This window comes from Manis pentadactyla, chromosome 16, assembly GCF_030020395.1.
Source record: "Manis pentadactyla isolate mManPen7 chromosome 16, mManPen7.hap1, whole genome shotgun sequence".
Classification (NCBI taxonomy): Eukaryota; Metazoa; Chordata; class Mammalia; order Pholidota; family Manidae; genus Manis; species Manis pentadactyla.
In genome coordinates, this window is record NC_080034.1 from 49749162 (window position 1) to 49764211 (window position 15050).

Here is a 15050-nt window from a genome sequence, read left to right on the forward strand (position 1 = left end):
CATCCAAAATATATAAAGAGTTCACACACCTCGGCAAACAAAAAGCAAATAATCCAATTAAAAAATAGGTAGAGGAGCTGAATAGACAGTTCTCTAAAGAAGAAATTCAGATGGCCAATAGACACATGAAAAGATGCTCCACATCACTTGTCATCAGAGAAATGCAAAGTAAAACCACAATGACATATCATCTCATACCAATAAGGATGGCTACCATCCAAAAGACAAACAACAACAAATGTTGGCGAGGTTGTGGAGAAAGGGGAACCCTCCTACTCTGCTGGTGGGAATGTAAATTAGTTCAACCATTGTGGAAAGCAGTATGGAGGTTCCTCAAAAAACTCAAAATAGAAATACCATTTGACCCAGGAATTCCACTTCTAGGAATTTACCCTAAGAATGCAGCACTCCCATTTGAAAAAGACAGATGCACCCCTATGTTTATCACTGCACTATTTACAATAGCCAAGATATGGAAGCAACCTAAGTGTCCATCAGTAGATGAATGGATAAAGAAGATGTGGTACATATACACAATGGAATATTACTCAGCTATAAGAAAAAAACAGATCCTACCATTTGCAACAACATGGATGGAGCTAGAGAGTATTATGCTCAGTGAAATAAGCCAGGCGGAGAAAGACAAGTACCAAATGATTTCACTCATATGTGGTGTATAAGAACAAAAGAAAACTGAAGGAACAAAACAGCAGCAGAAGCACAGAACCCAAGAATGGACTAACAGTTACCAAAGGGAAAGGGACTGGGGAGGAAGGGTGGGAAGGGAGGGAGACGGGAAAAAAGAAAGGGGGCATTACGATTGACATGTGTAGTGTGGGAGGAGGGCACGGGGAGGGCTGTGCAACACAGAGAAGACAAGTAGTGATTTTGCAGCATCTTACTGTGTTGATGGACAGTGACTGTGAACGGGTATGTGGGGGGTCTTGGTGAAGGGGGGAACCTAGTAAACATAATATCCTTCATGTAATTGTAGATTAATGATACCAAAATAAAATTAATTTAAAAAAATGTTAAGCATTAATGCTAATTTGGGTTTGGCTGAGGCGGGCATGTCCTTGTGGTTATCAGCTGCCTAAGTTTACCTAAGGTCATTTAAGTGGATGTTATCTGCTAAATCTTTTAAGAATAAAATGTTTAAAGGCTTGGCTTTGTCTAATATTCAGTAAAAGTTTTGTAAGTAATCTAGCATAGTTGTTACAAATGAGTGAACTAAATAAGTGTGGCAAGTGAACACCTTTTTAATTGTGTGTTACAGTGTGTATACCTACCTACAGCCTGAGAATCTTTGTAGTAACCTAAAACCTTAAAGTTTTGCTAAGTTAAGAGGATATACTTTGTGTTTAGTGAGAGATTGTGCTGTAAAGATCATAGTTACAGAAATTATAAAATGCTCATAAATTTGTCAGTCTAAAGAAGGCTAGTGTAACAGTTGACAATAGCCTCCTAGGTGTTCACTAAAAATTAAGGTACCTAATGGTTATAAGTTCTAATTAAAACTACTTAAAGTAATAAAGAAAACATTTGAAGAGACTGTCATTTCCCCATTGTATGTCCATGGCTCCTTTATCATACATTAATTGACCATATATGTTCAGGTTAATGTCTGGAGACTCTATTCTGTTCCACTGGTCTGTGGCTCTCTTATTTGTGCCAGTACCAAATTGTCTTGATTACTGTGGCTTTGTAGTAGAGGTTGAAGTTGGGGAGTGATATCCCCCCCCACTTTATTCTTCCTTCTCCAGATTGCTTTGGCTATTCGGGGTCTTTGGTGTTTCCATATGAATTTTTGAACTATTTGTTCCAGGTCGTTGAAGAATGCTGTTGGTAATTTGATAGGGATTGCATTGAATCTGTAGATTGCTTTGGGCAGGATGGCCATTTTGACTAGATTAATTCTTCCTAGGCAAGAGCATGGGATGAGTTTCCATTTGTTAGTGTCCTCTTTAATTTCTCTTAAGAGTGTCTTGTATTTTTCAGGATATAGGTCTTTCACTTCCTTGGTTAGGTTTATTCCTAAGTATTTTATTCTTTTTGATGCAATTGTGAATGGAATTGTTTTCCTGACTTCTCTTTCTATTAGTTCATTGTTAGTGTATAGGAAAGCCTCAGATTTCTGTGTATTAATTTTGTATCCTACAACTTTACTGAATTCCGATATTAGTTCTTGTAGTTTGGGAATGGAGTCTTTAGGGTTTTTTATGTACAATATCATGTCATCTGCAAATAGTGACAGTTTGACTTCTTCTTTACCTATCTGGATCCCTTGTATTTCTTTGCTTTGTCTAATTGCCATGGCTAGGACCTCCACTACTATGTTGAATAACAATGGGGAAAGTGGGCATTCCTGTTTTGTTCCCAATCTCAGAGGAAAAGCTTTCAGCTTCTCTCTGTTCAGTATGATGTTGGCTGTGGGTTTTTCCTATATGGCCTTTATTATGTTGAGGTACTTGCCCTGTATACCCATTTTGTTGAGAGTTTTTATCATTAATGGATCTTGAATTTTGTTGAATGCTTTTTCAGCATCTGTGGAGATGATCATGTGATTTTTGTCCTTTTTGTTGATGTGGTGGATGATGCTGATGGATTTTCGAATGTTGTACCATCCTTGCATCCCTGAGATGAATCCCACTTGCTCATTGTTTATGATCCTCTTGATGTATTTTTGAATTTGGTTTGCAAATATTTTGTTGAGTATTTTTACATCTATGTTCATCAGGGTATTGGTCTGTAATTTTCTTTTCTGATGGGTTCTTGCCTGGTTTTGGTATTAGGGTGATGCTGGCTTCATAGAATGATTCTGGAAGTATTCCCTCATCTTCTACTTTTTGGAAAACTCTAAGGAGAATGGGTATTATGTCTTCTCTATATGTCTGATAAAATGCCACGGTAAATCCATCTGGCCCGAGAGTTTTGCTCTTGTGTAGTTTTTTGCTTACCACTTCAATTTTGTTGCTGGTAATTGGTCTGTTTAGATTTTTTTGTTTCTTCCTTGGTCAGTCTTGGAAGGTTGTGTTTTTCTAGGAAGTTGTCCATTTCTTCTAGCTTTTCCAGCTTGTTAGCCTATAGTTTTTCGTAGTATTCTTTAATAATTGTTTGTATTTCTGTGGGATCCATTCTGATTTTTCCTTTCTCATTTCTGATTCTGTTGATGTGTGTAGATTCTCTTTTTCTCTTAATAAGTCTGGCTAGAGGCTTATCTATTTTGTTTATTTTCTCAAAGAACCTGCTCTTGGTTTCATTGATTTTTTTCTATTGTTTTATTTTTCTCAATTTTATTTATTTCTTCTCTGATATTTATTATGTCCTTCCTTCTGCTGACTTTAGGCCTCATTTGTTCTTCTGTTACCAATTTCAATAATTGTGCCTTTAGACTATTCATTTGGGATTGTTCTTCCTTCTTTAAATATGCCTGGATTGCTATATACTTTACTCTTAAGACTGCTTTTGCTGCATCCTACAGAAGCTGGAGCTTTGTGTTGTTGTCATTTGTTTCCATATATTGCTGGATCTCCATTTTGATTTGGTTATTGATCCATTGATTATTTAGGAGCATGTTGTTAAGCCTCCATGTGTTTGTGAGCCTTTTTGCTTTCTTTGTACAATTTATTTCTAGTTTTATGCCTTTGTGGTCTGAAAAGTTGGTAGGATTTCAATCTTTTGGAATTTACTGAGGCTCTTTTTGTGGCCTAGTATGTGGTCTATTCTGGAGAATGTTCCATGTGCACTTGAGAAGAATGTGTATCCTATTGCTTTTGGGTGTAGAGTTCTGTAGATGTCTTTTAGGTCCATCTGTTCTAGTGTGTTGTTCAGCGCCTCTGTGTCCTCACTTATTTTCTGTCTGGTGTATCTGTCCTTTGGAGTGAGTGGTGTGTTGAAGTCTCCTAAAATAAATGCATTGCATTCTATTTCCTCCTTTAATTCTGTTAGTATTTGTTTCACATATGTCAGTGTTCCTGTATTGGGTGCATATATATTTGTAATGGTTATATCCTCTTGTTGGATTGACCCCTTTATCATTATGTAATATCCTTCTTTATCTCTTGTGATTTTCTTTCTTTTGAAGTCTATTTTGTCTGATACTAGTACTGCAACACCTGCTTTTTTCTCCCTGTTGTTTGCATGAAATATTTTTTTCCATCCCTTGACTTTTAATCTGTGCATGTCTTTGGGTTTGAGGTGAGTCTCTTGTAAGCAGCGCATAGATGGGTCTTGGTTTTTTATCCATTCTACTACTTTGTGTCTTTTGATTGGTGCATTCAGTACATTTACATTTAGGGTGATTATTGAAAGATATGTACTTATTGCCATTGCAGGCTTTAGATTTGTGGTTACCAAAGGTTCAAGGTTACCTTCTTTACTATCTTACTGTCTAACTTAACTTGCTTATTAAGCTATTATAAAAACATTCTGATGATTCTTTATTTCTCTCTCTTCTTATTCTTCGTCCTTCATTCTTTATATATTAGGTGTTTTATTTTGTGATCTTTTGTGTTTCATTTGACTGCTTTTGTGGGTAGTTGATTTTATTTTTTGCCTTTAATTAGTATTTGATTGTTCTGCTTTCTTTGCTGTGATTTTATTTTTACTGGTGACATCTATTTGGCCTTAGGAGTGCTTCCATCTAGAGCAGTCCCTCTAAAATACCCTGTAGAGGTGGTTTGTGGGAGGCAAATTCTCTCAACTTTTGCTTGTCTGGGAATTCTTTAATTCCTCCTTCATATTTAAATGATAATCATGCTGGATACAGTATTCTTGGTTCAAGGCCCTTCTGTTTCATTTCATTAAATATATGATGCCATTCTCTTCTGGCTTGTAAGATGTCTGTTGAGAAGTCTGATGATAACCTGTTGAGTTTTCCTTTGTAGGTGACCTTTTTTCTCTCTCTGGCTGCCTTTAATACTCTGTCCTTGTCTTTGATCTTTGCCATTTTAATTATTATGTGTCTTGGTGTTGTCCTCCTTGGGTCCCTTCTTTTGAGAGTTCTGTGTGCTTCCATGGTCTGAGCAACTATTTCTTCCCCCAGTTTAGGGAAATTTTCAGCAATTATTTCTTCAAATACACCTTCTATCCCTTTTTCTCTCTCTGCTTCTTCTGGTACCCCTATAATGTGAATATTGTTCCATTTGGATTGGTCACACATGTCTCTTAATATACTTTCATACCTGGAGGTCCTTTCATCTCTGTGTCAGCTTCTCTGCATTCCTGTTCTCTGATTTCTATTTTATTAATGGCCTCTTGCACCTTGTCCTTTCTGCTTCTAAGTCCTCCCAGAGATTGTTTTATTTCTGTATTTTCCCTCCTTAGCTCTTGCATATTTCTCTGCAAGTCCATCAGCATTGTTATGACTTTTTTTTTTTTAAATAATTATTTTTTATTGAAGGGTAGTTGACGCACAGTATTACATTACATTAGTTTCAAGTGTACAACACAGTGGTAGAACATTTATATACATAATTCTAGGTTCCAGCTATCACCCTACCAAGCTGTTACAATATCTTGACTATATTCCTTATGCTATACATTACATCCCGGTTACTTATTTATTTTACCATTGGAAGTCTGTCCTTTTTTTTTTTTTTTTTTTTTTTTTTTTTTTGTGAGGGCATCTCTCATATTTATTGATCAAATGGTTGTTAACGACAATAAAATTCTGTATAGGGGAGTCAATGCTAAATGCACAATCATTAATCCATCCCAAGCCTAATTTTCGTCAGTCTCCAATCTTCTGAGGCATAACAAACAAGTTCTTACATGTAGAACAAATTCTTACATAATGAATAAGTTACATAGTGAACAGTACAAGGGCAGTCATCACAGAAACTTTCGGTTTTGCTCATGCATTATGAACTATAAACAGTCAGTTCAAATATGAATACTCATTTGGTTTTTATACTTGATTTATATGTGGATACCACATTTCTCTCTTTATTATTATTATTTTTAATAAAATGCTGAAGTGGTAGGTAGATACAAGATAAAGGTAGAAAACATAGTTTAGTGTTGTAAGAGAGCAAATGTAGATGATCAGGTGTGTGCCTGTAGACTATGTGTTAATCCAAGCTAGACCAGGGCAATAAAACATCCACGTATGCAGAAGATTTCTCTCAGAACAGGGGGGGTGAGGTTCTAAGCCTCACCTCTGTTGATCCCCAATTTCTCACCTGATGGCCCCCCTGCGACTGTGCCTGTCTTAGGTTGTTCCTCCCTTGAGGAATCTTACCCGTCTCTGGCTAACCAGTCATCTTCCGGGGCCATACAGGGAAATGTGAAGTTGGTAAGTGAGAGGGAAGCCTTATTGTTTGAAAAGGTTAGCTTTTTACTTCTTTGCATATTTATGCCCTGTAGCTTCTATGCCCAGCATTTGTCTTGAGGTATCTTTACCACTTGGAAGAATTATGATACTCGGTAAATTTGATATGAGGCACGAATTCTATTTACATTGTTATGACTTTTATTTTTAATTCTTTTTCAGGAAGATTGGTTAAGTCTATCTCCCCAGGTTCCCTCTCAGGGGAGGATGTCTGTGTGATTCTGGTCTGTATCAAATTCTTCTGCCTTTTCATGGCAATAGGGGTAGTCGTGGGCAGTTGGCACATGTGTCAGCTGGGAGAACAAAGTCCCTTCCCGTTTGCTCCTTGCCTTCCTCTCCTGGGAGAACGTGACCCCTAGCAGCTTGTGCTGGGCAGCTGCACTCAGACGGGGTCTGTGATTTTTGCCTGGGCTGCTGTTGAGGCAGCTCTGCGTGGCTGCTGTGGGCATGGCTGTTTTCAGGCTCCTGCTCTGCTATGGTGGGGCTGGAGAGGGAATGGGTGGGAGGCTGTTTATCGCCGTGAGATGCCTAAGAGCTGCACTGTTGCCCAGGGGGTTATGGCATCCAGAGTTCCCCAGAATTCCCAGCTGCTGTGCTGAGTGTGCCGGGACACTTCCATCCAGCCGTGAGACTCCTGTCCCTTTAAGACTTTCAAAAAGTCCTTGCTTTTCTTTTGTCTCAGGGGCGCCAGCTGTGGGAACCTGCTCGCAGGTTTTACTGTTCAGTTTTCCTAGTATCCAGCATGCCACGCAGTGTGTGTCTACGCTCCCAGTGCAGATGAGTAAGGCTGGGTATTTAGCAGTCCTGGGCTCCCTCTCCCTCCTGGCTCCAGTTCTTCTCCTCCCACAGGGGAGCTGGGTTAGGGGTGGCGCTTGGGTCCCACCAGGCCGTGGCTTATATCTTACCTCCCTCGTGACATGCTGGGTTCTCGCAGATGTAGATGTAGCCTGGCTGTTGTCCTGTATCTTCTGGTCTTTCTTTTAAGAATAGCTGTTTTTGAAGTATTTTCAAAAATATATATGGTTTTGGGAGGAGATTTCCGCTGCCCTACTCATGCTGCTATCTTGGCTCCATCTGTATCGCACATTTTTTATTATGCTAATCATTTGTAATCATGTGTAAGATTCACTTCAGCATGCTAAAAGGCCCAGGCATATGTAGTGTTTCCTTCTTCAGACCTGATGAGGTGATTTGCAAACTGGGCAACTAATTTAGCTTGCAGACCCAGCTGTAAACAACATAGTAAAAGGCAGAAAGGATTCCACCTTAAAGATAAGATTGCATTTTAACACCCAGGAAGTTTAAGAAGTAAGATTCTTAACTTACTCTTTAGCAAACAATACCTCAGCCCACCGTAGGGACTGGGCAGGCATCCTTGTTTGATATGCTCCTAGACCAAGAAGCAGTTACCTCAGGGAGAAATCATCAGAGCAGGAGGGTGCTTGTGTTAAGTTAATTCTAAATATTCAGGGATAACTTAACAAGTCCACACCCCTAAGTCTTTATCAGGTTCCCAAAAATCCTCAACTGCTTATAAAACCCCTAGAGAATGCACCACTACGGCCTCTCTTGTCCCCTCCTGGTGTGAGCCAGGAGCTCTGTCCTCTCACTGTATCTCTCAATAAAAGCCTCTTCCTGGCTCTCCTACTATGGGTGTTTGTGAAATTCATTCTTCAACTCTGCAAACAAGAACCCCAGCATCAAGACTATGTCTTACCTCCACCTCCAGGTGTTCCACTCTTTTCATGTTTATTCAGACATCTTTTCCATTGTCACTGTTATCTACGTATTTCTAGGTCTTCATCCTCAAAATCGCACCGTAAGTATAGAGCCTGTCTTATTTACCTATTTATTCCTGGAAACCAGCACAGTGCTAGGTTTATCGAAGGTGCTGATTGATTCTTTGTGGAATGAAAAAAATTAACCAGCATGTTTTTTCTAGACCATTTAATACAGGAGTCCAAGTCACTTAATTTGTTGCTCTCATTTTCCCAATGGCCTCAGGATCATCATCTGTCAAATGCGTGTAGTAATTTTTGTTCATCTAAAGAGAACTAAAACCGTTGAGTGCGTAACTAGAGGGTCATTAGTTAAACGAAGGCCTGATGGGACTGGAACATATCCAGCCTCTAAAAAATGTTTTGGTTGGTTCCGAGCGCCATCTAGTGTCCATTATGACAAATAGCACGATGTATTGTAAACACCTCTCATTCTGCGGAGCTGTGAGGTAGTACAAAATGTATTTGCAGGGGTGAAAACACCTTTTACCTAAAACTTACTAAACAGATTATTATGTAATTAATAGTTGGGTGTAGTTTAATTTTATGCACTTTATAGCTAGGGAAACAAGTCTTATTTTCTTTGACTTTAGTTCAATTCGTATTGTAGTGTGCATGTGTTTAACTATTTTAATTGTAATCAGTTTGCAGGGCTGTCTTAGAAGAAATCTGAATCCTCAGTCTCCATTTTCTTACAAGTGAAGTGATAATAATTGTAATGGTAGTTACAGAATGGTGGTGAAGATGGAATGAAAACAGTGCATATTATGCTTGGTGCACAGGAAATGTTCAGTTATCTTTACTAGAATTCTTAAGTCAAGGGTTCCAGAATTGTGCCATATTGTGTTTATAGTAATATATCTTTAGTTTTTAAAAGTGTTTTTATTAAAGATGTATATATATGTATATATATATATATATATACACACATATATCATATATGTTTTTGTAGTAACAATATGACAGGTACTGTTCTAAGAGCTATATAAATATCAACTTGTAAATTCTCATAACAACCTATGAAATAGGTACTATTATTGCCACTTCGTAAATGAGAAAACTGAGACATAGAGAAGTTAACTTGTCCTATGGCTAAGTTGACTTTGAACCCAGTCATTCCAGCTTTTGAGCTAGTCTGTTTGATAAATATACTATACCATCTTTGTATTTTTCCTGGATTATTTTATAAAATTAAGAAGGAAATGTAAGTGCTACTACCATTAAACATGAAAAGTATAAGAAATGTACTATATTAACAGAAGTATAGCTACAGATCCTTAGGTAAGCTGTCAATAAGAATTTAGTCCCAAGATGTTTTGTTTAACTTAAGCAAGTCCAGGTGAATTCAGTAGTAAAAACGCAGGGTAATGGAGCACCTTGGTCACTCTTACATATTGTAATGCACAGTTCTCCCTGATGACCACACCTGCCTTCCATTGAAATTTTACCCATACCTGGCATGCAGGAGGCAGGGAGTGTCATCCTAATCTTTTCCCATTGAGTTTTTGGGAAAGGGGCAAACTCCAGAACAGCAATATAGTGGTAGATTCTAAGTGACAGTGACAGTCCTGGGTTATGTGGTCACCTACCAATTGCCAACATACACATGATTGCATGCATGAACACACATGCTCACACACACACACACACACACACACACACACACACACACACACACACACATCTCCTTTCTCTGATGGTCCAACTGCATCTCTTCTTGTTAAAATCTCTTCCTGAAGCCTTCCTTGGGATGTACCTCGGTCCTGTGACCTTTCAGTCTGCCAGAGGAAGCACACATAATTGGAAAGAGTAAACTAGCTTGTTGAACTTGAAATACTCTCAGCCACCCCTCCAAATTATGGAGATAGCAACCTTCTCAGGATCATCCAAAATCAGGAGAATCCATGGTACAAGGATCTAATGGGAATAAATTTCAAGTAAGAGGCTACTGTGGGCTCAGACAATCCCAGGAACTATATGCATGTTATTAATTTAACTCTCACTATATTCCTGGGGGAGGTGCTATTCCTATGTTACAGAGGAGGAAATGAGACTTGGAAAAGTCTGAGAATTTAGCAGGGTCGTCCAGCTGGTTAGTGAAGGACCTGGTATCGAAAACAATTGTGGTTAGTCCAAAGGTCTCTTGTCTTCTCTTGCATCAGCTCAACTGTGTATTCCACTTGCAGGCAGCTTTGTAAGTTACAGAGTAGCCTGCGGCTGCCAGATTTTGAATGGGCTAGGGAACCAGAAACATTTTCTAGCTGATCTTCCATCATTTATATATATAATATACAAAATTATATATATGGTATTATATACTATAGATTTTACATGCAAATCTATAGTATACAAGTGAATATATAATATATGCTATAAATTATATGTGATTACAAATACAATTAATTTGGCAATATTTAATAAACATTATCAAATAAATACTTATAGATTATTTAATTTACCTCTCAGTTTTAATGTCTAAAGTAGTAACTATCTATGTACATGTAACCTACATTAACAAAACTTTTTTGGGACCCTATTAATGTTTAAGAGTATAAAGGGGTCCTGAAATCTAAAAGGTGGAAAACCATTATCCTAGGCTATTCTCTGATGTCTTATTTTCCTAATTAGATTGGTAAATTCTTAAAGGCAAAGGTCTAGCCAGCATGTCAACATTTTCAGTTTTTATTTTTCAGTTCTCTCAGTGGTCTGTGTCTTACCGATCAGCTTTACCACACTCTGTGATGATGGTGACTGTCCTCTGTGTCAGTCCTACTTGGTGTGATCCCTTGAGAGGAAGCTCTTTGGCTAATCCTTGCTTTATTTCTCTCTTGGTATCCTTTGCTTAACAAGTGCTCACTACTCAGTAAGTGTTTGAAAAGCTCTTGCATGACATAGAGATGAGCTAGGAATAAAAAAAAAGTTATGTCCCAACAAATGTAGCAAAACTCATACATCCAGGTTTCCTCCCAAATAGTCACTGTGTAAGGCTATATACTAATTCTGATTAAGGCTATTGCCTAATATATATATTATTCATTGTATTATCATTAATCTACAATTACATGAAGAACATTATGATTACTAACTCCCCCCTTCACCAAGTCCCACCCCACAAACCCCATTACAGTCACTGTCCATCAGCATAGTAAGATGCTGTAGAATCGCTACTTGTCTTCTCTGTGTTGCACATTCCTCCCTATGCCCCGCCCCCACATCATACATGCTAATTGTAAGGCCCCCTTTCTTTTTCCCTGCCCTTATCCGTCCCTTCCCACCTTTCCTGCCCAGTCCCTTTCCCTTTGGTAACCGTTAGTCCATTCTTGGGTTCTGTGATTCTGCTGCTGTTTCAGTTTTTCTTTGTTCTTATACTCCACATATGAGTGAAATCATTTGGTACTTGTCTTTCTCCGCCTTGCTTATTTAACTGAGCATAATACCCTCTAGCTCCATCCATGTTGTTGCAAATGGTAGGATTTATTTTCTTCTTATGGCTGAATAATATTCGATTGTGTGTATGTACCACATCTTCTTTATCCATTCATCTATTGATGGACACTTAGGTTGCTTCCAATTCTTGGCTATTGTAAATAGTGCTTCAATAAACATAGGGGTGCATCTGTCTTTTTCAAACTGGGCTGCTGCATTCTTAGGGTAAATTCCTAGAAGTGGAATTCCTGGGTCAAATGGTATTTCTATTTTGAGCATTTTGAAGAACCTCCATACTGCTTTCCACAGTGGTTGAACTAATTTGCATTCCCACCAGCAGTGTGGGAGAGTTCCCCTTTCTCCACAACCTCGCCAACATTTGTTGTTGTTTGTCTTTTGGATCGTGGCGATCCTTACTGGTGTGAGGTGATATCTCATTGTGGTTTTAATTTGCATTTCTCTGATGACTAGCGATGTAGAGCATCTTTCCATGTGTCTGTTGGCCATCTGAATTTCTTCTTTGGAGAACTGTTCAGCTCCTCTGCCCATTTTTTAATTGGATTATTTGCTTTTTGTTTGTTGAGGTGCATGAGTTGGATGTCAGCCCTTTATCGGATCTGTCATTTATGAATATATTCTCCCATACTGTAGGGTACTTTTTGTTTTATTGATGGTATCCTTTGCTGTACAGAAATGTTTCAGCTTGATATAGTCCCACTTGTTCATTTTTTCTTTTGTTTCCTTTGTCCAGGGAGATATGTTCATGAAGAAGTCACTCATGTTTATGTCCAAGAGATTTTCGCCTATGTTTTTTTCTAAGAGTTTTATGGATTCATGACTTACATTCAGGTCTTTGATCCATTTCGAATTTACTTTTGTGTAAGGGGTTAGACAGTGATCCAGTTTCATTCTCTTACATGTAGCTGTCCAGTTTTGCCAGCACCAGCTGTTAAAGAGACTGTCATTTCCCCATTGTATGTCCGTGGCTCCTTTATCATAAATTAATTGACCATATTTTTTTGGGTTAATATCTGGGATCTCTATTCTGTTCCACTAGTCTGTGGCTCTGTTCTTGTGCCAGTACCAAACTGTCTTGATTACTGTGGCTTTGTAGTAGAACTTGAAGTTGGGGAGCGAGTTCCCCCCTACTTTATTCTTCCTTCTCCAGATTGGTTTGGCTATTTGAGGTCTTTGGTGTTTCCATATGAATTTTTGAACTATTTGTTCTAGTTCATTGAAGAATGTTGTTGGTAATTTGATAGGGATTGCATTGAGTCTGTAGATTGCTTTGGGCAGGATGGCCATTTTGTCTATATTAATTCTTCCTAGCCAAGAGCATGGGATGAGCTTCCATTTGTTAGTGTCCTCTTTAATTTCTCTTAAGAGTGCCTTGTAGTTTTCAGGATATAGGTCTTTTACTTCCTTGGTTAGGTTTATTCCTACGTATTTTATTCTTTTTGATGCAATTGTGAATGGAATTGTTTTCCTGATTTCTCTATTAGTTCATTGTTAGTGTATAGGAAAGCCACACATTTCTGTGTGTTAATTTTGTATCCTCAAACTTTGCTATATTCTGATATCAGTTCTAGTAGTTTTGGAGTGGAGTCTTTAAGATTTTTTATGTACAATATCATGTCCTCTGCAAATAGTGACAGTTTGACTTCTTCTTTACCAATCTGGATTCCTTGTATTTCTTTGTTTTGTCTAATTGCCATGGCTAGGACCTCCAGTACAATATTGAATAACATGGGGAGAGTGGGCATCCCTGTCTTGTTCCCGATCTCAGAGGAAAAGCTTTCAGCCTCTTGCTGTTCAGTATGATGTTGGCTGTGGGTTTATCATATATGGCCTTTATTATGTTGAGGTACCTGCCCTCTATACCCATTTTGTTGAGAGTTTTTATCATGAATGGATGTTGAATTTTGTAGAATGCTTTTTCAGCATCTATGGAGATGATCATGTGGTTTTTGTCTTTCTTTTTGTTTATGTGGTGGATGGTGTTGATAGATTTTCAGATGTTGTACCATCCTTGCATCCCTGGGATGAATCCCACTTGGTCATGGTGTATGATCCTTTTGATGTATTTTTGAATTTGGTTTGCTAATATTTTGTTGAGTATTTTTGCATCTACATTCATCAGGGATATTGGTCTGTAATTTTCTTTTTTGGTGGGGTCTTTGCCTGGTTTTGGTATTAGTTGCTTAATATATTTTTGCATCTTGTAATTGTCTATTCGAGGCCTAGTCTGGGAAGTTGTAATAATGTACATATTCTCACTCTTGATAAATCCTTTTATTTTGAGGATAGATTTGACTTTTGAAACAGTTTAAAGTCTTTGAAAGCAAGCTTGAAGAATAACGTGGCCATTAATAACCTAGTTTCCTGTGTAACTTATGTGTAACATCTACAAAACATTAAGCAAATAGTTTTGTGATGTACTGTTCCTTTTGTAATCCTCTCCCTGTGTTTATTAAGCTTCTACCATGTGTTTTACTATTCTCTGCCAGTTTTCCCAATATATTTTGAGGGTATGTCAGGGAATAGAGATAGAGGTACCTCTCCCTCTCAGCCCTTGAGGTACCCACAGGCTGGTGAGGGAAATGTTTTGGTTCAGGTCTAATTGCCTAAAAATTGTTGGCCATTTGCCTGCAAAGGTTGCAAATAGAACAGAAAAGTTGCTCTGAGGTTATTTGTAAGAATGGTTTGCGGTGCTGAAGCAAAGAAATATACTGGAGGACCTACATCTTCAGGCTGCAAATCTCTTGAAGTTCTTTCCCGCGTATTTTTTTTCAGGCTGCCCTATATTGTCAGCCTGGTAGTGAACCAAAGCACTAACACTTTACACTCTTGAACAGGACCACCAGTGGAGTGGCTACTACTATTAGCTTCATCCCTTCCTGAGTCAGGAAAACGGAGGTTGTGATATCACTGCCAGTTGAGGCTTGTAACAAGGTTTATTAATATCAGGACCCTATGTGGGCATGGTAGAAAGAGAAAATGAGAGAAAAATCAACTGTCAGTCCCTGATCCATTCACCTGTGCTAATAACATCTCTCACTCTCCTTTGAGTGTCTTGTTTGAATCCCTCTCTCTGTCTCTGCCTCTCCAGTTATAGTACAACCTTTTGGATTTGGCATTCTGTTCTACATATTTAATTGTGCATACCACCTTCCCAGGCTGTTTCCAACATGAAACATAATTAGCCAACCTGTAATATTCAGGATGTGTATAAATACAAGAATACACAATTTATTGCATGGCAATATTCATGTCCTCAGTTTACTGCTGGCTATCTTGCGGCCATCAGTTTTGAGTGGGAAGATCACACCTTTAATCTGAATTTTCCCTTGGAGCTAACTGTAATAGTCCCTTTGCTGCTCACAGTCTTGTACAAGCTTACATCAAAGCCTGAGACTCCAGGGAACATCTACCAGATCTAAGGTTGCTTTCAAGTTGACGGTCAAAGAATTCTGTATCTTCCATTCTGAGAATAGTTTCTATGTTCTGATTCAGAG